This window comes from Podarcis melisellensis (assembly GCF_964234715.1).
Source record: "Podarcis melisellensis genome assembly, chromosome: 1".
Lineage (NCBI taxonomy): Eukaryota > Metazoa > Chordata > Lepidosauria > Squamata > Lacertidae > Podarcis > Podarcis melisellensis.
This window is the reverse complement of record NC_138528.1, coordinates 99160873-99187805: the sequence shown is the minus strand read 5'-3', so window position 1 is coordinate 99187805 and position 26933 is coordinate 99160873. Positions and strand designations below refer to the sequence as shown.

The window sequence follows — 26933 nt, the reverse complement described above, 5'->3', positions numbered from 1 at the left end:
TTATACTCCTTAAACTAGTAAACATCTGTAAGCAGTTTGCAATGAAAATAAGAATAAGAATACAAACTGAAGTTAATAACATTACATTAAAACTGGATAAAACATGATAAAACACAACTGTATATCACAAATAGAATGCAGCAGTGTAAAAAATGATTTAATTAGTTAAGATTACCCAAGTTTTCCTGGGCTCTGACGCTTAAGTTTTTAAGAAGAATTGAAAGGTAATTACTGCCTCAGCTGCACAAATTATCTGAGGGAGGGCATTCCAGGGAGTGGGTACTATTGCCAAGAAAGCTTGCTTCTGTGTTGTAACCAGATGACAAGTCACTGGTTGCGGAATGACCAGAATGCTCTCCTTAGAAGATCTTAAAGATTGACTTGGCCTGTACCGGGGAGGTCTCAAGTTATTTAGAACTTGAAGTGCCGACAGCAACAAAATTTTGAACTTGGCTCAGTAGCTAATAGACAGCCAGTGCACATCTTTCAACACTGGTGTACTATGTGTAAACCTAGATGCACCACCACACAGTAGCAGTTACATTTTGCAGTAACTGAAGCTTCTTAACAAGTTGTAGGGGTAGTTCCACATACAATACATTACAGTAGTCTGATTGTAAAGTTACCAATGTACAGATTACTATGGCAAGGCTACCCAGAAACAGACATACGTAGTTAGTGCGCTGAATGAAATTGGTAATGGGTACTCAGAGCCACTGAGGTCACCTAGGCTCTAGCACCCATGATGGATCTAGGAGCACCCTCAAACCACAGACTTTCTCCTTCAGAGGTAGTGCAACCCCCTATAAAGCTTGTATACCACCCAATTCCTTTACCTGGTAACTGCCCATCCATAGAGTCCCAGACTTTGAGAATTCAGTCTGCCTTGACTTCATCCAGCACCAGTTTAGGACTTGCACAAATTCTCCTGATTCAAACAGGGTTGTTTGTCATCAGCAAACCAGTGACACCTTGCCCTAAGCCAACTGCCATGGGTGCTGATTCACAGTCACCCAAGGCAAGTCTGGAACTGACCCCATAAGTTGTAGAAAAACTGATGTAAAACAGTGCCTCCCAACCCAGATCTCACAAACACAGTTCAGGGGGGATGCCATGGTAAACAATATGAAAAGCCAATGGGAGTTGCAGGTGAATCAGCAGAAACACACTCCCCCGTCCCGTCTCCAAAAGAAGGTCATCCATTAGGGTGACTAAGACTGATTCTTTCCCCAAACTGGTCCTGAACGCACACTGGAATGGGCCCACATAGTCAGCTTCATCAAAGAGGGTCTGCAGCTGAACCACTACCACCCTCAATCACCTCACCCAAAACGTGTATTGGTGTTTGGGTGGTAGTTGGTAGTATACCTCTTGGTTTTTCAGAAGGGGCTGCACTTACTGTCAGACCAAACCTCCCCAGGCAGTAGTTTGACCAGAAAAGGAGATAATTGCAATCTCAACATCCAGAATGCCCACCTCCAACTCTATATTTAGTGTGTGCCCTCTTCTATGTGGTAGGCTGATAACAAATCAAGACAAACCATGGTTTACTTGAAAGCCATACAGTCCTGAGCTGTTGCTTGAAAAACAAGGACGTGTAAAAGACATGTATAGCCCTGCTTTAGGACCAAACTAAATAAGCTGCTATAGAATTTGCCTGTCTTCTCTCAGACACACATGTTGCATGCCAGACCCTAGTGGAAATTCTCTTCAGATTTTCTGCTTTTATTACTTTACTGTTTCAGTTGTGTAGTACTATGTATGTTGCTCCTTTGCTCCTGCTTGTACTAGATATTGGTTTACATTATTTCAGTTCACAGTGGGAGAAACTGAGTCACAGAGCAGTACAGCAAACCTCCTTTTTCCTCACTTAATTCTTACATTGGAGGAGCTTTTCATCAAAGGCTTTTGCTCAGATCCCTATTATCTCTGAGGTCTTTTATGCTATCGCTTCATCTGAATGTAAATGATCCCTCTTGGTTTATTCAGCTGTGCTACGGGAATGAGAGAAGGGTTATTTCCCCCCCCCCTTTTAGTGAGCCAAACAACCTCTGCCCACTCATTGGTTGCCAGTTATCTGGGTGAAAATTTTGAGAGAAGGATGGCTATCCATAAGTCAGAATGGAAGGCACTCAGGAAACAAAAAATGGATGATCAAGTAGGAATTTGGTTCCCTCCCACACATTTTTATTCCCATAGGGCAGCACATGATGGGACCCATGCAAGTTTTACTATGTGACATCAAAATAATATAACTTCAGCTGTTGACAGTAACCTAGTCCTGAAGTCATCTATCCATATGTATGCCAGCAACTTATTATTCTGCAAGCATCACTTCATTTTGGCTTGCAATAAGTCCTGTTCAGTCATCGCGCTGCAGTGGAATGTTTAAAGCCGAAATGTGGATTGGAATCTGTTTGTTTGCAGCAGATGATTTGCCTAAGCTTTGATGCGCAGTCACTTTCTGACATTTGTGTATTTCAGCAGTGAACAATGTAAACTCATTTTCTGAGCACTTTGATTACTTGCGCATAGCAGTGCCCATGGCATGTGACAGAGAAGAGCACTCTATCCACTAATCAGATAGATATGCTTCAAGCGTATTTACACAAAATAATGAAAACAGCTGTTAGATACCTTTAAACTTGAGTGTGTTTTGTTATTAATCTACTAGCCCGTACACATGACACTATAATTCTTTGCTCACTCAAGTTGCCTTTAATGACACAGTAATAAAACTGAGAGGGATGAAAGTAATGGAATTGTAGAATGTAATGCCTCAATTGTTCTACAGTGTCTTCCTTTTTGCCAAAATAAACCACAATTAGGTCCATATGGTGTTTTTGAAGTTTTCAAGCAATGACCCTAATAAAAAGTAATGAATTTCTGACAAAAGAAAGCGTGGTGCTCTTTTAAGCAGATATCTTCACTATTGATCTAGATATGATTGCAGACTGATATGCTAATAGAAGAAGAAAGGTTCAACGTGCCTGTTACAAGCACTTTCATTTTCAGTTTATTTTAATCATATGAAATTCCATATGAAAAGGTAGAAACATGTTGTGATCTATTAATTATGCCTCCCTTTTAATAAGAGCTAATATTTTCAGATAACGCGTTGGTTCTTTTTTCTGTGTTACTGTTCCTTTGCTTCAGAATGTGAAGCCTCTGAGGTAAGAGGTGAACTCACATCCTGTGAGGATGCCCTTTTTCAGCAATGACAAGCTCACTTGAATTAATGTGTGTGTGTGTGCGTGTGTGTGTGTGTGTGTGTGCGCGCGCACACACACACACACACACTTTAAAAGCTATTCTTTGACCCTCTGGCCCTCTCCAATCCTAACATTTGTGTCGTTGTGAATGTTTTAGATACTAATATACAAGGGAAGGAACACTATCATAGTACTAGGATGTTACAGTGATTTATCTGTTTCCAACAGCCAACCTAAGAATTCATAGTAAGCATTGGTTTGCTTGCTTGGGTTTTCTTTATTTAGGGCCCAGTGTTTCTCAAGCTTGGGTCCCCAACTGTTGTTGGACTACAATTCCCATCATCCCTGACCACTGGTCTTGCCAGCTGGAGTGATGGGAGTTGTAGTCTAACAACAGCTGGGGACCCAAGTTTAACAAACACTGATTTAGGTCTTGCTAAGGGTAAAAGGTCCTAGGGATGAATGTGGCCCTCCAGGTCTCTATCTGGCCCTTGGAATTCTCAACAGGCCACACTCCTCACTTGCTTTTCACCCAGAATACTTTGGCTTTCTGGACAAAAGTAAAAATTCCATTCCCTGCACTGTTCACATTTTCCTGTGGTATTTAACACCATGCCCATCTTGCCCTTACAACAGACTAGTCATGTATATGGTTCTAGGTTCAGGGCTCATTCCCGTAACCTAATATCAGTTCTGGTACTCGGCTGTAGGACCTGTAAAATTATTATTAAAGACATGGACTTATTCAGGGTGGCTTTCCTCCACTACTGGTTATTTGTAGCCATTGCCCATGTCCTGAGTTAGTGGAAAAGATGTCCTGGTTATATGGTCGTCACGAGCCCTGCCAATGTTTCCTAGTGCTAGCTAGGGTAGGACATAGTTTTGGGCAACTGTGAAAAAACAGTAAGTGCCACCAGTATTGCGGTACTAAAACTCAGGGATAAAGATGGTGTGCTTGTATGCTAGTTGGGTTCATTACCATCCTGGCTAGCATAGGCCAACAGTGCATCACTTGCCAATGCCTCACCTTCCTTGCCATTAGTAGGGCAGAATAAAAATTGCAGCCTTAAATTTGCAGTTGTTTAGCTGCTACTGGGTCACAGTCCAGTTCCTATTTTGTGCCCATTCTGACTTTTGGTGGGTGTGAGGTTGTGAAATACAGTGGTACCTCAGGTTAAGTACTTAATTCGTTCCAGAGGTCCATACATAACCTGAAACTGTTCTTAACCTGGAGCCCCACTTTAGCTAATGGGGCCTCCTGCTGCTGCCGCGCCACCGGAGCACAATTTCTGTTCTCATCCTGAAGCAAAGTTCTTAACCTGAAGCACTATTTCTGGGTTAGCGGAGTCTGTAACCTGAAGCGTATGTAACCTGAAGCGTATGTAACCCGAGGTACCGCTGTACGTGGTTTCACTGCAGTTTGACATCTGCCTTGATGCCATTTCAATTCTTACTCTCTTGCCCGTTTCCATCCCCAGTATGGCATTGAATATATGCATGACATCTTGCCTAATGGGTCTACTGCCACTTGTCAAGAGGAGTTGTACCTTGGTATTAATAGACTTCTCCGTGACCTTTGATAGTATCACCCGTGATGTAATTAGGTGTGTTTGAGGGACATTGTAGGTATGATTCATTCATTCCAAGGAGCAGGAGCCCTTCCTATCTTGCTCTTGGAGTTTTTGCATTCTAGGCTGGCTTCTCAGGTTTCCATTTTTGTTCTCCCTCTTCTTCAATATGTATGTGAGATTGCTAGATTGTATTGTGTAATAGTGATGGCACCCAGCTGAATTTCTTCAGACCCCAGCCTTGCTGTTTTGGTTCTCTTTCAAGGCTTGCTTGATGTTGAAGCGCAAGCTGAAATAGGAAGGAATTAACACACGTACAAAGAGCTTAAATAGTCAAAAATTCAACTCATGCTTTCACGTGCGTAGATATTTGTCGGATTGGTTCTTTCATTACTTCTGAAAAGTGGTTTGTTTAAAGAATATTTTTCAGATTCAAATAATTCATCATCATCACTTTGATTATTATTATTTATTTCTGACAGGTTTTATACCCAATATAACACAACATTTAAAAATACACCAAAACCAGTAGAATCAAGTACCATGTAAAATAACATTCAAATATATTTTAATTACCCTATAAAAGGGCTGTATATTTGAGGAATTGCACCTATAAAGGACAGACCTATGTGCTGTCCTGTCTGAGGTTTCTAAGACCAAGGCCTTTTGTACCGCAACACAGTAGCCTAACTGGGAATTTTCAAGTCATGAGTAATGGTCAGTAGGAGTGAATCACGAGAAATGTGTTATAATCTTCACTAGATTCCTTACCACCAAAAGTTTATGAAGGCTGTGCTGGCCAGAGCCACAAACTGAACTTCTTCATATGATTCTGCATTTAGGAGCATGTCAAGTATTAACAGGCAGACCAGAGAAGATCAAACACCTTAAGCTATTTGTGCCCCAGTCTTGCCCAGGTTATTAACACTTGCATACCAAGATTAATCCAAGCACCTTCTTAATAAAAGACAATTGCAGATAACCCAACCAACCAACCAAAGAGATACGTTGGGTCTGATGACTTGCTCTTTGTGTTGCACAATTTTATTTTATTTTTAAAACTTAGATTGCAGTTGGTGTCTGATGAGAAGGGAGACGTTGAAAACAAAACTAATTATTGTATACACCTAGAATTACTAGGGCAGCTGCCTCTCCATCCTATACTGCCCCCCCCCCCCGTCCCTGAATGTCTACCTTCCATAGCTGCATCCAGATTGTGGGATCCCTCCTTTATATATAAATTCTGTACCCGTGCCCTTGGCCATGTGAATGTGGGAGAGGCCTGCATGTGGAAGTCTGGCCAGCATTATGACATACAATTTGCATTTAGTATTGAGCTTTTTGCAAGGATAGACAAAGTATTTTGGAGAGAAGACTGCTTTAATTAATTTTCTTGTTGACCCTTTACAAAAATATATGAATCTGTTCTAATGTGGTTTTGGTTAATTTAACTGAACTAAGGTAGTTATAAACTGCTATTTATGGCTTTATCTTGACAAACAAGTAAATATTAACTTCTACATGTATGTAAAAGATTTAAAATAGGAAGTAAAGTTATGTACTCATCATGTACACCTTTTTTCTGGGGAAATTCCCGAAGCCCACAGCCTGAGAATTTACCCACAGGGCAGGGCTTTTACATCTCTGGGGATTTCCTCCGAGTTTTTTATATGGCTGCTGATTCTCGTCCTCATGCTGGGGATTGCCGCTGGGTTTGTGTGGGTAATAAGTCCCTAAAACGTAGCCCAATATGATTGGTCTCAGGCCAGTGACATAGAACTCTTGTTTCCGCTCTTGGATTTTCTGGTGATAGCTCACCTAAAGGAGTCATGTAATTCATAAAAGTATTGTAAAACATACAGAATCATTAAAAAGCGCCAAACGGCCACAAAAACTATAAAATTACTTAGAAACTCCTTATAAAACTCTCTAACCAAAGGTCCACAGGCAAATGGGATGTAAAATTACAGAAATGAATCATGCATTCTGAAATTAATGGCAGCATGCACACAGACACAGCTCCCCTGACGGCATATGTAGGTCTGTGCTAAATTATCAGTTTCAAATTTTCAATCCCCCCCCCTTTTCTTAACAACAGTAGGTCTTTTGAAGATCCCTAAATGTTCCTCAAACTGTTCCTCCTTGCATACCATATTTGCCGTTGTTCATAACCCCAACTTGGGGTTGGGGTTATGAGGGACGCGGGTGGCGCTGTGGTCTAATCCACAGAGCCTAGGGCTTGCCAATCAGAAGGTTGGCGGTTTGAATCCCTGCGACGGTGTGAGCTCCCGTTGTTCAGTCCCAGCTCTTGCCCACCTACCAGTTCAAAGCATGTCAATTTCAAGTAGATAAATAGGTACTGCTCTGACGGGAAACTAAACGGCATTTCCGTACGCTGCTCTGGTTCACCAGAAGCAGCTCAGTCATGCTGGCTACATGACCCAGAAGCTGTCTGCGGACAAACGCCTGCTCCCTCGGCCTATAGAGCAAGATGAGCGCCGCAACCTCAGAGTCATCCGCAACTGGACCTAATGGTCAGGGGTACCTTTACCTTTAAATGTTCCTCGAACTGTTCCTCCTTGCATACCATGTTTGCTGTTGTCCATAACCCCAACTTGATACTGCATTGGTGCTATTTCTTTTTATTCCTCCTTTTCCTGTCTACAAGATTCTAGTTAATAAAGGATCACATAATCAGCGTGAAACCATTTTGCCACCATGTGACCAGTCAGTTCTGGCTACATGACAACACCATTAATAGCGAGGGAAATGTGACTTAAGTTTACTGGGAATTTGCTTGTGATTATGCTATGCTAAGAAACCAATCTGATTGGTCATAAAGCCAGTTCAATTTGAGGGCATCAAGCAATGCACCATTCTAGGCAAACCTTGTTTGCAGCCCTCTCAAATTCCCAAAAGGTGAGACCCCGCACATTCTGGTGTGTGTTGCTGTGTATCTTTGCCTTTGTCCTGAATATAACAGAATAACACTCTCTAAGCAGCTCTTATAATGGGTCCTTGATTTCAATTTGCATATTATGGGACTGCCTAAATAAGAATGTCTAAATAATAATGTGCTTATAGAGGCTTATAACAGGCCACCACTTTAGTTAGATATATCACTAGAGCTATTTCTTGTCCCTATTTACTTTAATTATGTTACTTTCATTTAAAACATTTACTTACATATCTGCTGCATCAGGCAGCTTTCCCAATCCTATCTTATCTCAGCTTAACTCTGGCTTTAGTGGGGAACAAACTCCCTACCGCTGAGTTTTTCCATCTGTGGCGTTGGTAAAGGAGAGGCTGACTGGCCTTTGAGTCAAATCTTTGCTGTAACTGGCTGTGTGTTTAGTAAGCACTCAGGAGTGAGGGTTGTCCTTGCTCAGTCAGAACAAACCTTGGAACTGCTTTCCCCAAGGTAAAGCACAACCCAGGAAAGCAAGATTCCTAACAAGACTCTGGGTTAGAGAATCTATTCATCTCTTCTTTTTTCAATGCGACATATAACGGTGATACTGAACACCCAATATATATATATTCTGTAAGGCTGCAATTGGCTGCCACTATACATATGTCTCTAACTTAAAGACCAATTTTCCTTTTCAAAGATTTCTTCCACTGTCAATATCCACAATAAATGAGTTTATCTTAAGCAGAAAATATGTAGACTGTCGATCTTAGGTTGTTGTCACTTCTGCAAACATTTTTTTAAATTACTTTATTAAAAATGTTGATGGGGTAAAATAATTTAGGCTGCTGCCTTTATTTAAAATGATACATGATTCACCATGGGTGTTTTTTAAAGTGCATTTTCACCCAGCAATTAGCACTGCTGCCTTTAAACAATGACTTAAAGGAAACAAGTTTAAGAAAACATTAGTTGTACTGAGATTTGGCAATATAAGCCGGTGGTAGAGGTTACATTCTCAATAACATGACCTAATACAGCAGCATTTTAGTAAATTGGTATATAAACAAACATCTGTTGCAGGAATGTAGGAATGACATCATAAAGAATGTATGCAAAATTTTAATTGAAAAAGAATGATGCCGAGTAGTTGCATGACTTTTAAATCTAAATTGAATTTTGGCTTCAGTGAAAGAGGGATGGAATTCCTATGCCCACTACAGTAAAATATTTAAGCTGTAATACCCTCTTACTGTACCTAAACTTTATTTCCTAGGTCACTGAGTAGGCGATACTTAATGTAATACAGTATGTGTTACATGTAATTATATTGACAATACTTTAATTTCTGTAAACAATTTTTCATGAAACAGCAGTAAGATAGAGGATGAATTTGATTCATTTCGCGTGTAAAGTATGTGAATCATTTAATAGACCATTACATATACTATATTAGACTCCATTCTTCCTTTTTTTTCCCTTCAGAGTTTTTCATTATGACTGACTTTAATGGAAAGAAGTTTAACCTTCCCTCCCAGATAGATTGAACCCCATAACTGTGTAAACATTCTCATTATAAAATAAAATCCCCTTCCCCAAGGGCAGCACCATAATTATGTTGCAGAATGTTGTACAAATGTTCCTCTTTTTTAAAAAGAAAGAAAGAAAAACACCCAAACTGAAAACATGCTTTCTCATTTTTGTAGCCAAGTTCTTATCCTTTGCATTATTAAAGCTAATCAATAATACTTTTTAAAAAATTGTAATTTAATAAAATAAATACTATGTGATTAGTTTTTAATTTTTGAAGTTTATTTTAATCAGGTTTGCAAAGAAGTCATCAGTAAAATTGCTGTTGATTTATAAATAGGATAATTAGAGGCTTTCTTCCTAAGTACTGTTCACTGGCATTGTGGCTGATTTTATTGCATAGTCAAACCCCTTCATTCAATTTTAAAATTGCCTTTTGAATGAACTGCACTATGAGCTTGCCAAAGTGTGTCACCATTAATACCTTACCCTCCCCTATTTCATTGTCCAGTCCATAAATGCACAATGAGTTGTTTGATAAAGAGGTCAAGGAGGTTCTGCTAGTTTTTAAGTAAATTAAAGCCAAACATGTCAGATTGTCTCACACTTATTAATGGCACTATGCTTCAGCGAGTTAGCACTTGTATTGCACATTATGTGTAGTTTGCCTGAGACTTCATAGGCACCAAGGCTTCAGTCCTGTGTTCGCTTACATAGGAGGAAGCTCCATTGGACTAAGCGGTATTTACATCTGAGTAAACATACGTAGCATTGCTCTGTGAGATGCTTACGAAAAACTTGTGTACTTCAAAACTAGTTCTCACCGCAGAGCGTTGGTGGGAGGCATCCTATTCAACAGCTCTGTGATTATTTTTTTAATGGGAAAATGAATCTTTGGGAGATGAGAACTATGGAGTTCAAGTTCTCCTAAGGATGGTGCCTGTGGCCAAGGGAGCATTTCAAGAATTAAGGATTCCAGGAGAAGTAATCTCTGGGAGGCCTGCAGCCCATTTGTTACATGCATGTAAGCACTCCAATGCCTGTGTTAATCTGATACCAGATAGCAATTACATTTCTGCCGAGCGCTGAGATTCATTGAATTTGGAGTGTGTATGAACAATGCTGTCACTTTGTAGGTAAGTCTTATTATTACGTGTTACTGCATCAGTTTCATATACCGTCACATAACCTTGACCTAGACGGTTGTAGGTGTTGGAAGAAGTTACATCAATTCATAGATAGCCTTTTTCTTTTAAGGCTTTGGGAATTTTTTTGAGATAGAAATTTGAAAGGCAAAAAGTAAGAACAAAAAAACTTCGCTTGTTCGGTCTAAAAGAAAGTGTGTGTGTGTGTGCGTGTGTGTGTCCCCCTTTGTAACAGAAGGAATGTTTCTTATGTTTCTGTCTTCAGACAGTTGGCACACATTTCATCTCAGCAGCTGCTTTCTCTTAAAGTGCAGTAGAGTGTAGGACTGTAGTGACACTAGCATTAATACTTCACATTCTGCTATCATATGCTGTCACTGTGAAATATGGATCTAGGTTACATGTGTTTGCAGACTTTGTACTGCTGAATTATGAAAGCTGACTCAGTTGGAGAATTGTGTTGTATTCGGAGACTGTGAACTGAACAATAAATGAATGCGGTAAAGAGACTTGTAGTAATCATAGGAGTTGTTGTTGTTGCCTTCCCCCCTCCGACTTTATTTTGGTCTGATAAAATTTCATTTTCAGAATTTGGAAAAATACCTTTTAGTTGGCACCTACATATTTTACATTTTGCAGTGTACTTTGGAAGCAAATGAATGATTGTGGGGTAAATACTGAGTTATTTATTGTGTAATCAGGAGTGCAATATGGATGAGGGGATAGTAATAGTTTTGGATAGAAACTGAAAGAGTTAAATTTCCAGAAATCTTACTGATCTTTGTGGAAGAACTAAGCACACGCTTAAATAACTCTAGTTGTGCACAAGTTTATTGTGGATATACTGAGATCCCTTGTGTTTCAGCTAATAACACAGGTTCAATCCCATCAGTATTATATTCCCCAGGTAATGCTCATATGTAGATCTCAATTGAGGTGCCAGGTAAGGCATTCAGTATCTGCTTTTTTGCTACCATGTCACAAGGTAAGTGCCAGTACTGCAGACTACCAAAAAACTGATGAACCAGGCTCCTGCCTGTGCCTTATATAGTCTCTGGAATCCAGGAGTAAACTTGGAACACTTCAAGCTAGTAGCAATATGTGAAAACTCCCTTACTTAAGATGCAAAACCAAACCATGCCTTACCTGTCCTTGCGCACACCCCTGGTGGTGGCAGAGTTTATTTTTCCTTTCCAGCACTGACACTTATTCTTGCTTACCTGTTCTGAGTTCAGGTCTTGAAAATACTTTTTTTTCTGGGAGACGTTTTCCAAAATCACAGTTTTAATTGAACTGTGATATTTGTGGTCTTGAACCTTTCCTCCAGCTTTGCTCCGTAGAAACAGTGGTTGAATGTTTGAAACGCCCAGGAAGGCATGGTACCACATGCATGTGTGGCGTGCCTCTAATTATTTTTATTTTATTTTATTTTATTTTATTATTTTATTTTATATTTTATTTTATTATTTATTTATACATACATACATACATACATACATACATACATACCACACCCATCTGGCTGGGTTTCCTCAGCCACTCTGGGCGGCTTCCAACAAAGATTAAAAATACATCCTTTCTGAACTGCTTCACATATGCATGGAATGGAGACGGATTCTGTTCCTGACAATCAGCAGACTAAAGCGCATTGTGTCTTCATAGGTGTGTTATTAGTACTGGTTATAGCAGGGGTGATGAAACACAGGTTCTAGCTACCATATGCATCCCTTCCAGTTTTTCTGTCTGGCATTCAGGACCCTTTAAGCCATACTCCAGACTTAGCACATCTTCTTGCCCACCCTACTTGAGCAATTTCGCTCGACTGGAATGTGTCCTTGAACCAAGATAATGTGTCTTGCTTGCCCAGATGGAGGTGTAGAAGCCTCTGACTATTTGTGTGACTGGATTTTTGCCTCTGTTCTCACCCACCTTTGGATCTGGTGCTGACATGTGACCCTCCCAAAAGGTTACTCATGAGGGAACATGACTCTCAGGGTTCCTCACGCTTGGGGTTATGCAGGTCAAAGAGCTTGAGCCCATTTGTGTAGGTGCTGCTGTGTCGTAATTTATTTTAAAAGGAATTGCATGGAGCATATGTGTTCAGATTAGGGGAAGAATTTGCCAGTCTTCCTCAATTCTTGCCCCAGTCACTGGAACACGAAGTCAGAGAAGTATTGGAACCACTGCTGGTCACCTGATTACAATGGTGAATGGAGAAAGGTAGAGGAATGAAGAGCAATAATTCAAGGGTGAATCCAGATTTTTGATGCCAGAGACTTTATGTGGATCCGGTATGAGAGATTTTACCGTAGGTGGTCCAGTCGATGGCTTTGATATCTACATTTAGGTCTTGCCTGCAATTGATGCAGCCAAACCCCAGAAGAAAAGGAGGCTCAGTGTAACAGTTCATCCATCTCAGATAACTTGTTTTTGTTTAAACTTTTATTAATCACAAGAAGTGAGGGGAGAATGAAGAAAGAGTAGTTTAAACTACACGGCAGTAGTTTAAAGTGGTTCACATAGGAAATGGAGAAAACTTTAAGCCACTCCTCATTTGAGATTTTCAAGCAGCAAAACTAATATAATGGTCACAGTTCCACATCATGTTTTAACACTTGCCACAGAGCTTTTGTTACAGACTCCGTGAGAAAAATGGTAGGACTTATTGAACTCATCTGTATAACTGATGACATATTGCATGTTTTATTGTTTAGTGTGCATATAGCATTCAGATGGAAACAGTATTATGTTTTGTTCCCATACACGGGGTGGTGTTCTCAAGCCTCTTAGGGGGATTACTTGTGGTGTGATCATTACCTGAAAGTCTTCACGTGAAATATAATTTGCATTTGACAGGAACATATGCCTCCTCTTCTATTTAAGCATTCTTCTTTTGACTCCTTTTACCACGTCCACGTACCCCATTTTCAAACTTTGCATCTGTGTCTCAAGTTTTTTTTTTTTTTAAATCTTACTATCAATAAATGCTGTGATAGTTTTTTAGGCCACCCTCCCTTCCTCCAGTGAACTTAAAAATAAATAAATAAAATAAATTGCTTGGTTTTGCTACCTAACATCACATGTTTTGTCTCAACTTAAAAGGAAATGCACAAACATAAACCCAAGTTACAGAATGATCACACTCGTTTACTCATAAGGAATTGAACCTCCCGAGTTCAATGGAACTTAGTATTGCAGCTGTACTGTTTCAATTCCTTGCTGTTATACAATAACTGAGTATCTGTTCTTTAAATCATAGCACCTTGTTCTCTGAATCAAGAAGAAAAAAAATTCTTTGAGAAGGTGGATTTCTTGCCACCAATCAAAAAAGCAACATTGTGAAGTGTTTGTTCTTTTCTATTTATATTTGAAAAAGAGACAAAGCAAAATCTTTGCTTGTGCTGTATGAATTGTTTACAAAAGAAAGCTATCTATTCTGTTTTTTTTTTCTTGTTGTAAAGGTAAAGGCTGCTTCTGTTTCTCATGGTGCAGATCAATTTATGGCTATTGTAGCTATTCAGAGGAAACAGGATAATTGCTGATGTTCTCATCTACAAAACCACTTTGTAGTTCAATTCCCCCCCCCCCATACTTTTGTAAATAGGATGCGTTCTCACTGAACAAAACTGTGCCTGTGATCCAGTACTAGGTATTTGAATCATTTGTTCTGAAATTCAGTAAATGATTTTTAAGGGTTTGAAAAAGTTTCTGCATTATGGGCAAAGCATATTTTACTGTCCTGGAAATTTATTCAGAATATGTTACAGCTATTCTTGACCCTGAGATTAGATAGTTTTGGTTAAATTGCATTGCATTGCGGGTTGTTGTTGTTTTGTTTTAAATCCTCTATACAAATTGTGTTGGGGGGGGGAGAGAGCTGTGCATTGAAGGTGAGATGACATAGTTTGCAAGAACAGTTGATTTGGAATCTGATTGTAGTTCGGGGGGAGCATCTTTATCGCTGAAGTAATTTATTTTGTGGTATAATTTATTTTGTGGTATAATATTGCCAATCCCTATATGCTTTCACAAATATTTTTATAGTAATTGATCTGTTATTAAAACCTATTTGCAATGTCTTCTCTGCATGTTTCAGGGCCCTTAATTCAATTCAACCTGTCATTGTAATTAACGTCTGATATCACATACCTCTGATATCACATAAAAAGCAGAGACATCACCTTGCCAACAAAGGTCCGTATAGTTAAAGCCATGGTTTTCCCGGTAGTGATGTATGGAAGTGAGAGCTGGACCATAAAGAAGGCTGATCGCCGAAGAATTGATGCTTTTGAATTATGGTGCTGGAGGAGACTCTTGAGAGTCTGATGGACTGCAAGAAGATCAAACCTATCCATTCTAAAGGAAATAAGCCCTGAATGCTCACTGGAAGGACAGATCCTGAAGCTGAGGCTCCAATACTTTGGCCACCTCATGAGAAGAGAAGACTCCCTGGAAAAGACCCTGATGTTGGGAAAGATGGAGGGCACAAGGAGAAGGGGGCGACAGAGGACGAGATGGTTGGATAGTGTTCTTGAAGCTACAAACATGAGTCTGACCAAACTGCGGGAGGCAGTGGAAGACAGGAGTGCCTGGAGTGCTCTGGTCCATGGGGTCACGAAGAGTCGGACACGACTAAACGACTAAACAACAACATCACATACCTTAAAACGTTTCTGAATTAACTCTGGCCCTATACAGATATAATGCTTGCTCCCACTAAGCCATGGTTTGTAAACTGGAAACTAAATGTGTTCTGTTTCTCTGCTTCCTTCTTGAAATTAACCCCCATTTCTCTTCCAAGTATTGACCTCAGTCTTCACAGTTTTGACCTTCTCCAGAGCACTCCATCTATTCTGTTTCTGGCATTTACTTTGCTAATAAATAGACCGATAAAAACCATGGTTAACACGAGCCAGATTCCTTTATAACAATGGTTTCAATCTATAGTTTACAAAAGAGCCATAATTTATGTTAATAACCATTTTCTGTGGTGTAGAGGTAAGGCAAAACTATGATTAACACCAGAATCATAGAATCATTTAATTGTGGAGTTGGAAAGAACTGTAAGAATCATCTAGTCCAACCCCCTGCAATGCAGAAGTCTAAACTAAAACAGATGACTATCCAACCTCAGCTTGAAAGGTTGGATAAAACTCTGAGACCTCTGGGTATAGGGTGATAGATAAATTCAATAAATAAATAATAATTAATAATAATAATTTAAAAACCTCCCAAAAAGGACAGTGTCACTTCTTGTGGAAGACTGTTTCACTGTCAAACAGCTATTACCATCAGAAAGTTCTTCCTGGTGTTTCATTGGAATCTCCTTTCATGTAACTTGAAACCATTGGTTTGGGTCCTAGACTCCAGAGCAGGAGGAAACAAGCTTGCTCCATCTTTCATGTGACAGCCCTTAAGATATTTGAAGGTGGCTACCATATCTCCTCTCAGTCTCCTATTTTCCAGGCTAAACATAACCGGCTTCCTCAACCATTTCTCATAATACTTGGTTTCCATATCCTTGACCCTCTTAGTCGCACTCTTCTGCACACGTTCAAGCTTGTCAATATCCTTCCTTGAATTGTGGCACCCATAACCTGACCCAGTACTCCAGCTGTGGTCTTACCAAGGCAGAATAGAGCAGTACCATTATCTCCCTTGATCTGGACACTATACTTCTGTTGATGCAGCCTAGAATAGCATTAGCTCTTTTTTTCTTTTCATTTTTGCTGCTGGTGCTGTCACTTTTTTCCAGGATGATGAAGAATCATTAGTGAGCACTCTTCAGATCCAGTCAGTCAACCAGCTAAAAATCCACCTAACAGTAACCTTGTCCAACCCACATTTTACCAGCTTTTCTACAAGAATATGACGGAGGACATTGTCAAACACCTTACTGAAATCAAGACAGAAGAAAGGGATGCTCTACTGTGGCAGGATTAGGTCTCAGTCCCTGTGCTTGGCTAGGCTAAGATTGTACAGGATCAAGCCCAAAACATTATTTAAATAAAAACATGATTTAAATAAAAATTATTATTATTATTATTATTATTTAATTAAGAAGCAACAAGGAGAGTCCAAAAGCCAAGCCAAGGTGAAGCTAAGGTCAAACACAAGAGAGAAGTCCTGAGACAAATGTATTCCAAACATAGAGTCAGAGGCTGACAGCAAGAAAGATCAGTCAGAAGTCAGGTTGCAGGAGTATGGATCTGAAAGGAATGTGCTGATCCAGCAACCACCAGCCCTCAGTTGACGCTGCCAGTGCTTTGGGTTCTCCAGGAACTCTTTACTATTAAAGCGTTCAGTTATGTCCAAGGAGCTATTTGCCCTTGAGTAGCATAATTGCCCTTGAGGGACGCAGGTGGCACTGTGGGTTAAAGCCTCAGCGCCTAGGACTTGCCGATCGAAAGGTCGGCGGTTCGAATCCCTGCGGCGGGGTGCGCTCCCGCTGCTCGGTCCCAGCGCCTGCCAACCTAGCAGTTCGAAAGCACCTCCGGGTGCAAGTAGATAAATAGGGACCGCTTACCAGCGGGAAGGTAAACGGCATTTCCGTGTGCGGCTCTGGCTCGCCAGAGCAGCGATGTCACGCTGGCCACGTGACCCGGAAGTGTCTCTGGACAGCGCTGGCCCCTGGCCTCTTAAGTGAGATGGGCACACAACCCCAGAGTCTGTCAAGACTGGCCCGTACAGGCAGGGGTACCTTTACCTTCACCTTTAGCATAATTGCATTGGCCTTTCAGGTATGTCTTCACCAGATGCCCGAACCTTCTGATCCTGACACCATCATCATCATCATCATTTATTTATACCTTGCCCATCTGGCTGAGCTTCCCCAGTCACTCTGGGCGGCCTCCAACAAAATACTAAAATACAATAGTCCGTCAAACATTAAAAGCTTCCAGGTAGAACGGTGGGGGTGGAGACGCTCCTTCAGACGCTCCTTGAGGGTTAAGGGTTGCTTGAGGCCCCCCCTTTCAACTTTGACAGGGGCTCCTCTGCTACACATGAAGCAGATACCCGCCCCAAGGGTTTTCCCAGGAGCAGTCCTGCTAAGGCATCTCTTTGGCTATCATGGTCTTTCAGATCAGTCTAGTTTGAGTGGCAGAGGTCTGTGTGCTCTTGGGCTTTTAGTGATATGTGTCCTTCTGTCATCCAGGTCCAGGTTGGGGCTTAGTGTGGCAAGGGAAGACAGATGAGAAATAAATCAAAGCTAGATGGGGATAGAACATTATAAGGCCGACTCCCGGTTTGCATATCCCGGTTGTGTTTTTTTGAGGGGTCATTTATTTTTGCCATACTGAATTAGCATGTTATATATGCCATACTTATTTCTATTTCATACCTAAATAGAAGGTTGTAAAAATGTTATTGTGATACTGGTGGGGTTTTTTTTTTTAACGTTTTGATTGCTTTGTTTTCTGGATTTTAATAGAAGGCAGAAACTGGCTTGCGTGAGCATTAGAATAAATATTACCAATACATAGTCCCCATTTTGGCTGGATAAAACAGGGTATTCTCCTAAAATGAATCCCAATTTTGCATTTGTAAAAAGAATGTCAGAAAGCCAGTGTTTTTTATTATTATTTCAAGTTATTTATTTTGTTTTTATTGCCTTATTGACGGCGTAATTTTCTGTCTAGAATTTATGGTAGAGGCTCATGTGGCAATTCTGTTTTCAAATATATATATATTGAGAGAGTTGTATCAAGGCAAGGTTTTGGCAGACTTTCTCTTCAAAAACGCCTCTATCCGGATAATGGGGCCCATTAGTTTAAGGCAGGGATGGGGAAACAGGCACCATTCCCATGTGAGAAACCTTTCAGGAGCCGCATGCAAATACTGGGCTGGTCCAGAGATTTAGCTAGGCGTGAAAGAGGCAAAACTGGGTGGAGCAATGGATGGGACTCCTTCCCTTTGTATAGTAGGCTACATTCCTCTTCAAGGCAAGCAGGAGGAATTGTCACAGTTCAAGGACACATTCTCACCAGGTGGAATCACCTGAGGGCAGAAAGCAGGACCAGTAAGAAGTATGACCTGGAGAAGGGGCATGGCTTAGGCACAGTCCCAAAGGCTAGATAGAGAGAAGCCTGGAGAGCTGTATTTCTGAAAAATATTAGATCATCATTTGCTATGTGTCTTATGATAGGGTTACCGGTTCCTGGGGACAGTCACCAGATTTGCAAATCTGTCCCTGGACAATTTCCATCCCCAGAATTGCAAATCTGTCCCCGGGAAACGTGGCAGTGGCAGCCTCAGCAGCCCAGGGCCAGCCTGGTAGCATAGTTGGCTCTGGCTGGCTTCAGGAGCTGCTTGCTGCCACTGCCACTGCCACTGCCACTGCCGAAGGGGAACCAGGGACATCTGGCGGTGCAGATCTCCTGCCCCCTTCCCCCTTTGTTTTGACAGATCAGGGAAGGCTTAGGAGTCACGGGCGGGCGCTGCCCAGGAGGGGTGCAAGGCGCATGGTTTCTCTGCCAGGCAAGGTGCAAAGCCCTTCCTTTGCACCCTATGAAACATAAATGTGCAGAGTTTTTTAAAAAAACAAACAAACTGGGCAACAGCCACCCGCCTGTGACTCCCAAGCCTCCCCCGATCAGTCAAAACAAAGGGGGCAAGAGATCAGAGTAGGCTCAGGAGTCACGGGCAGGTGATGCGCCATTGCCCAGTTTTTTTTAAAACTGCACATTTATGTTTCACAGGGTGCGAAAGAAGGGCTTTTCACCTTTATACAATATGCCTGTATGCTTGGGCCCAGAGTCTTTTGCCTCACCATCCCCACTACTGACTCCCTGTTGGTACTCAGCGTCAAAAAATAATAATAAAAAGGTGTCCCCGGATTCATTGGGGGGAAAATCTGGTAACCATATCTTAATCTTATGAGTCCTCTGCATTGTCCTCCAGCCACAGTTTTCACTGCCGGAAGGTGTTAAGGCAGCAAGAGGGAGAGTGGGTGGAAACAAACACTAAAACTAAATTTGTCCCATATTAACTTGAAACATCCTTGATTTTTGATATATTTGGTTCATTCCCTGGATGACCCATTAGAATGAAGGCTGTTCTGGGAGGTGGTCCAACATCATCTCAGATGTGTAGGTTTTGGAGATTGTTCAAAAGGGCTGCTCCATGGAATTTGAATCCACCCCAAGGTCAACTCAGTTTATTTAGGCAGAGTTTATCAGCAAGAAAAGGAGAGATCTTTTCCTAAGGTTCTCAGACATATCACCATAGTACATATGACATCAATGTGGTAAATCTGGCATTTTTTTAAGCTTTTCTAAAGTATTCTGGGCATCAATAAAAGTCTAAGTAATTTATTGTTAAGCAGGTAAATGCATGAAAACATACACATTCCACATCAATAGCATTCTAGAAAATAATTCGTTAGATTACCTCAAAAAGCAAAGTAGACTTTTACTGTGTTAGATATTGAGCCCCAGTGCAGTGTTTTTTTTTCTTATACCTGCTGTTAGATCAAATGACATGACTTTAAAGTAAGAGCCTTTGCTAAGTCAACTACCATCTCATCTTCTCGTTTAAAAACAGCAGGATATCCCATCATGTCTACGGTTTAATTAGATGGTATTTTGATCATCATTCACACTCCTTAATGATCAATACCCTTGTTTTAAGTTTGTACGAAATTTGGCCTTCAAATGAAAGTTCATGCTTTTGTCACTACTGCATCCAATATAGATACTTCATTCTTGTGTTAGCTATAGGCTAATCGTATCAAAAGTCCAACTGACTTTAAATACGTTCCTTTGTATAAAATTAAGAATCTTGTTCAAATCAATGAGTAAAAGTTAAATATGTCTCCAAGCACATAGTTCTGGTTCAGAGGGTTAATAAAAGGTGAACATCTGTATGCAACTTAGCCCTAAAAAATAAGCATCTTTATCTTCGCATCACTGATGAAATAAAAAAAGATGATGCATTGCAGGGAGTGCAATTAGGATTAGGGTACAGTCAGTATGGAGTCATGGCTGATCCCATGAATTTGTATGAACCACGTTTGTGAGCACGTGTTTGACTCATTTCCACCGAACAGATTTAAACGGGCATGTATAACATACTTGCAGACATCTAAAACCCTACTTTAGTTATGTCCAGAACTGGGAATCCTCTGTGGAGTTTTTGACATTATATATTCTTGAACAACAAATCCTGATTGCACACTATAGGCTGCTTCTTAGTATCTTCCCAGTTTCAAAAATAGTTGGTGTGTAGCTGCTGGGTTGATGTGCTGAGCATGTGTATTGCCACAGTCCTTGGCCTTAGTGTCACTTTTAAGTGTGCCCCCAACACCTTGACTGCAGAAAAGCCCCATGTTGCTGATCTCAAGCCAGGGTACAGAATTAATTTAAATTAATCACTCTATTAATAAACTAAGAGCAGATAAAACAATAAATACACAGCAACAATCTTAACATGGAGAGAGGCTGACTATTATAGTATTACACTGTAAAGTTATCAATTCAGAACGCCTGAGAAAGTAACCAGGTATTGAACCTGGCACCGGAACAAAGCCAGGCTGTTTCTCTGTTTTCAGTCTTTCAACTTGATGGTTATTTCGAACTACTGTGTTTGAAGGCCTTCCCTACTCACTTAATAGGGAGTTGCAAATACTATATAGCACAAATAGCTGCTTGGCTGGTGCAGACCCTTCACTGTAGTGATACATATTTTATTTTTATTTTTTGGGACACTATTGACATTTGATTGTGGCCAGAAAACACAGAGATTTATTTTGCTACATTTCATAATGTAGCCAAAACAGGTTAGGATGCAAGCATTGTCATTTACATGAAGGACATGCTTCTATAGCAATTGCCCTTGGTTATTTTATTTTGACGAACTCAACTTGGAGAATTTCTGAAGTAGCTTAAAGTGAAATACTAAATGTTGTCTGTGTACATGGGCATGAATGTACACACACACTTATATAATGTATTTCCTGGTGATTTTCAGATGGGCTAATATTGAACTACTTTTTGTAATGGAACCAAGGTTTTGAACCAGCTGAGCAACAGTGAACTTCAATTTGTTTCATCCTAATGGAAGATAAGATAGACTCTGCTGTACAGAAATGTGGTGTCAGAGAGTGCAAAGATGGGAACCTGGTACAAGAGAGAGTGGTTTGTTTTTTTTAAGGATGTTTGTATCTATAGAAAAACTGCCATATGAAGCACTAGCTGTGCATCTCATATTTAAAAATCCCAGCATGTGAACAACAGGGGTTAAAAAAGGATGAATATCTTTGCACCTTAATGGGAGAACTGTTTCTGTAATGGTATCAAAGATAAACCAGTGTATTATGAACACTAAATGATAAAGGATGATAATATGCCATTCTTGAGACTTCTTGGCTCTTACCTAAAACATCAGAAAGTGATTGTTGAATTTTAAATAGCCATACAAATGGATGACATAGAAATTTAACTTTGCTTTGACCTTATTCTAATTCACAAGATGACTGCAAAATGACTTTGTTACATCTGAATGTATGCTGGATGCTAAATCACTCCAGAGTATAAAATCTTTGTTTTGGCATAATGTTGATGCATAAACATTTGTACCCCATACTAACCCTATAAACATCACAATCCATCAGTACAATTACAAAAAAGATTGTTTGTTTTCACACTTAAAGCAGACATGAAATAGAGTGTCCTTAACTTAATCACCACCTTGATTTACCACATTTGCATATATTTGCATATTAATTGGACTACAGATTAAAATTGGTTTTGTAATTTTAATTAAGTGTCCACAAAGGTAAATGATTAGAACTGTTTAAAATACATTCTGACATAAATAGCAGTAAAAGCTTTTGTGATGATGTTTTTGTGGAATTACATTCAGAAAGTGGCCTTTTTATGATAGTAATTTTAATCTTAAATAGAATTATACAGTCAAACAGAACTGTGGATTCATAATCATTTTTTCAAGATTCATTTAATATTTTGCTGATTTGCAGCACTTGATGAAAATGTAGTGTAGGTTTAGCTGATTGCAAAATTAGGCCTGTAGTGCTGATAAACTGAGGGTTTAAACCAAAGTCGCCTTAATAGGGTTGTACATATTTCAAATGTATTACATGTAGTTATGTAGATGATTTTTTTTTAAGTGAAGCCTCTAAAAGCCCAGAAGTAAAGGATGATCTGTCCTTTTAAAATGTAATCACCCACTTGGGTTTTCTCACTTTCAGTTCTGACCAAAGGATCCACAGTTTATTAAAGCTCTTTGTGCTAGCTGTATCAATCCAATGTATAGAGGAATTATTTCCATGTTGTCAAGGAAACATGAATGTCAGTAGGTAAAGATGTACTACTTTGCAGTGTTGTTTACTGTTTGAGGACCTACTAAACCAAAAACTATTTTAGATGCCGACTGACTCTCAAGTAACTAGAGTTAAGAAAACGTTGCTCCTCAGCCAAGAGTGACATGTTCTCCATGGCTTGCTGTTCGTTTACATAGTGGGTTTACTACACCAGTGCAAACTCTTGTGACCCCCAAGGCTTCAGGGAGCAGGAAAATCTCTGCAAGCACATTACTGTACAAATCCCTGTTGAAACAGAGTGGACCAAGCAATGTGCATGCTGCAGACCTGCTCACATGAAACTTAGTGAGCACCCGTAATCCCAAATAAACAGCTCTGTATGCTTCCCATCCACTGGAGGGACCACAGCAGGCAAAAAGAAACTTGGCAGGGGTCTAGGGGTTTCTACAGATGTTTCATTCACTTGGGCTGCAGTTGCCCAGAATCAAGCCCCATTGAACTCTGTTGGGCATTCTTCTCAGAAAACCGCATGCGATTGCACCGTTTAAGGGGCTTATGGATAAGAAGGGTGCGTATTAATTATTTGGTGGAAAATAGTACCCGTTAAAAAAACAGCAACTATGTACCATATTATTTAATTTGCTATAGTAGATAGATCCTCCATTTTCAAATTGTTTAGGTCAGGCATAGGCAAACTCGGTCCTCCAGATGTTTGGGGACTACAACTCCCATCTTCCCTAGCTAACAGGACCAGCGGTCAGGGATGGTGGGAGTTGTAGTCCCAAAAATCTGGATGGCCAAGTTCGCCTATGCCTGGTTTAGGATAATAATATGGACAGGTGGCAGGAGATAGTCCTGTTGGGGGCTTACAGTCTACCCTCCCTTGGATTTTTAGAGGGAGATGCATTCTTCTGTTTCATTACATGTTTGTAATACACCAGGGAAACGTCACTTAAGAGTGGAAGGAAAGCTGTGTCAGGGCATGTCCCCATTAAGAGTAAGGCTCTGACATTGCAAACATATAAATTTAGACTTATGCTTATCAGAATAAAAATATCACTGAAACATCACATTTCATCAGTTATAAATCAGGGTGTTGTGAATCCTGTGAACAGTGCAGGAGCTTTAGGTTAGAATCCTATAGATACTTTCCAGTGGGTAACTTCTCCATTGAACTCAATAAGTCTTCCTTCTTAAAAGACTTCAATGGGAGTTCATTATAAATTTGTGTGATCCTTGGAACTGGAAATGCCTTGCATGAATGGTGCACTCAAACTAATTTCTACTCATAGCAGACCCATTGAAGTCAATGGACCTAGATTTCTCATGTCCACTGATCTACTCTGACTAACATTGGATACAACCCCATGTTTTGACCCAAACAGTAAAGTAAGAGTCCTGAATACCTCTTAAGGTAAAGGTAAAGGGACCCCTGACATTAGGTCCAGTCGTGACCGACACTGGGGTTGCGGCGCTCATCTCGCTTTATTGGCCGAGGGTGCCGGCGTACAGCTTCCACGTCATGTGGCCAGCATGACTAAGCCGCTCTGGCGAACCAGAGCAGTGCATGGAAACACCGTTTACCTTCCCGCCGGAGCGGTACCTATTTATCTACTTGCACTTTGATGTGCTTTCGAACTGCTAGGTTGGCAGGAGCAAGGACCGAGCAACGGGAGCTCACCCCGTCGCAGGGATTCGAATCGCCAACCTTCTGATCGGCAAGTCCTAGGCTCTGTGGCTTAACCCACAGCACCACCCGTGTCCCGAATACCTCTTAGGAAGGTACAAATTTCACAGTGTTCCAGTTGCAGCATCCAAGTAGAGAGTGCTTTTTCCCCCGGGGGTCTGAAGGGGTCCGCATACTCCTAGACATTTTGTGAATCTAAGTTTGGCCTCATTGAGGGGCAGTATTTCAATATGAGTAGGGAAATGAGAGTACCCCTAAACATATTTTTTTTAAAAGAAAAAAAGCACTGTAAGTAGGTAAAGCCAAACTTGAGTCTCCAGCTGTTGTTGGACTGCAACTCCTATCATCCCTGATAACTGGTCATGCTGGCTAGGGAAGACGGGAGTTACCAGGAGGTAAGCAATAAAAAAGCTTGGGCTGTGAGCTTCCACATTGAATGGTTGTACTTTTTTTTCCTGAATGTCTGCTTTAGCTTATATGCAGAGTTCTGCATTGCAAGTGGAATGACCATCTGATTTGTGAGAGGATGGTTGGGGTGGGGCAGTGCCAGCTAGGAAAGATGCCGCAAACCATGACACTTCATTTCTGTTAACGCTGACTTGCTGCTGGCTTTGGAGAAGTTTCTTAACCTTCCAGTGCCTGTTCACTCCATTTGTGAAACGGAATGAATAATCTTGATAAGAATTCATATGTAAGGTATTCAAAGTATCCGAGGAAAGCTTCTTATGCGATTCAGCAGCGGTGTTTGTCCTTGGTACTACAGCAATAAGAGAAATAAGTTGTCAAAATGGAGTAGTGTCAGCCACATTTTTCCCCCTTCTGCGAATTGCGTGTTTTATTTATCAATGTGAACTACAACATATAATCTCCTTTGGAAAGAGTTTTTGCTACAAGAAGAATAATGGCCGCATACTCAGCAGGCTGCAGTGGGATGAGATAGCATGCTTGCAGCATTTCTTTGCAACATAATTGCAGCATCAATGAACCATGAATTCAACCTAATTAACATAACTGGAACCACTGCAATCATGCTGCCATTCAATTTACTTTTTGAATGTTCTGGTGAAGTGTCAGGGTTGCATTATTTTCTATTGAAACTCTGCCGAGTCCTGTCCACTATGAATTGTTCAGCTGCTTGCCTGCCTCGATTTAAAAATTTTTTTGCTTCTAAACTTACAGTTTGATTAATTTTTTGGAGGAAGGGGAGATTTCATTGGCCAAGTGAGTTGATCTACTGAACTACAAATACTTGTTGTTACTCTCCTTTTGGTAGATAATTGAATATTTTGATGTACAGAATTCAAGGTAGCAAATTCAGGGTTGGCAATACCTTGACAACTTACCAGTTTGATTAAAGTCAGCAAATTGTGTTTAGGCTTGGTAGTCAACAGTGATTTCCATTAGACAGGAGAAATGTACTAACAGTGCCACTGGGAACATGCGGAGAATTTTCACTGAGCATGGGCACTTTCTGTCACTGTGTTGGCTGATATAGCTCAGTTGGTTAGTACATGGTGCTGATAATGCCAAGGTTGCAGGTTCAATCCCTGTAAGGAACAGCTGCTGTTAGAGGGATTGTGCTCTGAGAGCCTACTCCACAATTTTCTGTTGCAACATGTAGGAGTTAATTCACAGACTTCAGCATAAGAAGTTTGAAAACTACTACTTGAGATATAAGAACGACCTCCAGCCGGAATATATTTTATTTGTATGGTAATAATTAAGTCTGGAAGCAATTAAAAAGCATGTGCCAAATGAAGCCAGCTTAATCTCTGGAAAGGACAATGCATTGTTCTGGGGGTGGGGGTGCAGAATCTAAACCAGTATTCTTGGTATTAAAATGTTGAAAGAAGCTGTCAATAGGCAAGAATGTCAGCTTTTATCAGTGCGAATTACAATGTATCAGTGTCATAAATTCAGCATTAAAATGGTATAAGAGCAAACAAGGAAAGACAACAGCATTGAAACAGCATAACAGACAACTGGGCTGCAAACTTGTTCCAAACTTGTTACATATACAATGTCTTGTGGCATTGAGTTGACTGGGTGCAAGATCCCAGCCCTGGTGCTTAAGAACCATGTTTATTTACTTATTTGTTATTAAGTAGTTTTATATGCTGCTTTTTGACTTCAGTCCTCAAAATGGTTCACAACGTTTGTGAAATGTAATGGATTTATTAAAAAGAACTGCACAATTAAAGCAAAACAAAGCCAGTGCAGCTGGAGCCAGGAGCAGGAGCAAGCACCCAGAGGTATTTGGGTCTGATCTCCACTCCTACCTCTTAAAGCTGGATTCCTTTCAGCAGAGCAGTTGGCCCCAGAAGGCCCTGTGATGATGGGAGAGGGGAGCATCTAGCAGAGCAGGGGTCTAATGCTGCCTTCCCCTGTGTATTATTTATTTATTTATTTATTTATTTGAGAGATTCATGTACTGCCCTTTGTCGAAAGGCCATGGACCAAGTGTCGAAAGGCCATGGACCTAATGAAATGCCATGTACATAGGTATCATAATAGCCCAAACACAAAAAGTTGAAACAGTTATATAAATGCCACTCAAAATACTAGATAATATCAAATTATTCAAAGTGTAAATCTGGTAA

General features: G+C 40.4%; 1 protein-coding gene across 8 annotated transcripts in view; it reads left to right on the top strand.

Annotated features, from left to right (window-relative positions):
- GTDC1 (glycosyltransferase like domain containing 1) overlaps positions 1–26933 on the top strand; it is a 215496-nt gene that overhangs the window by 108462 nt on the left and 80101 nt on the right. The window lies entirely within an intron of this gene.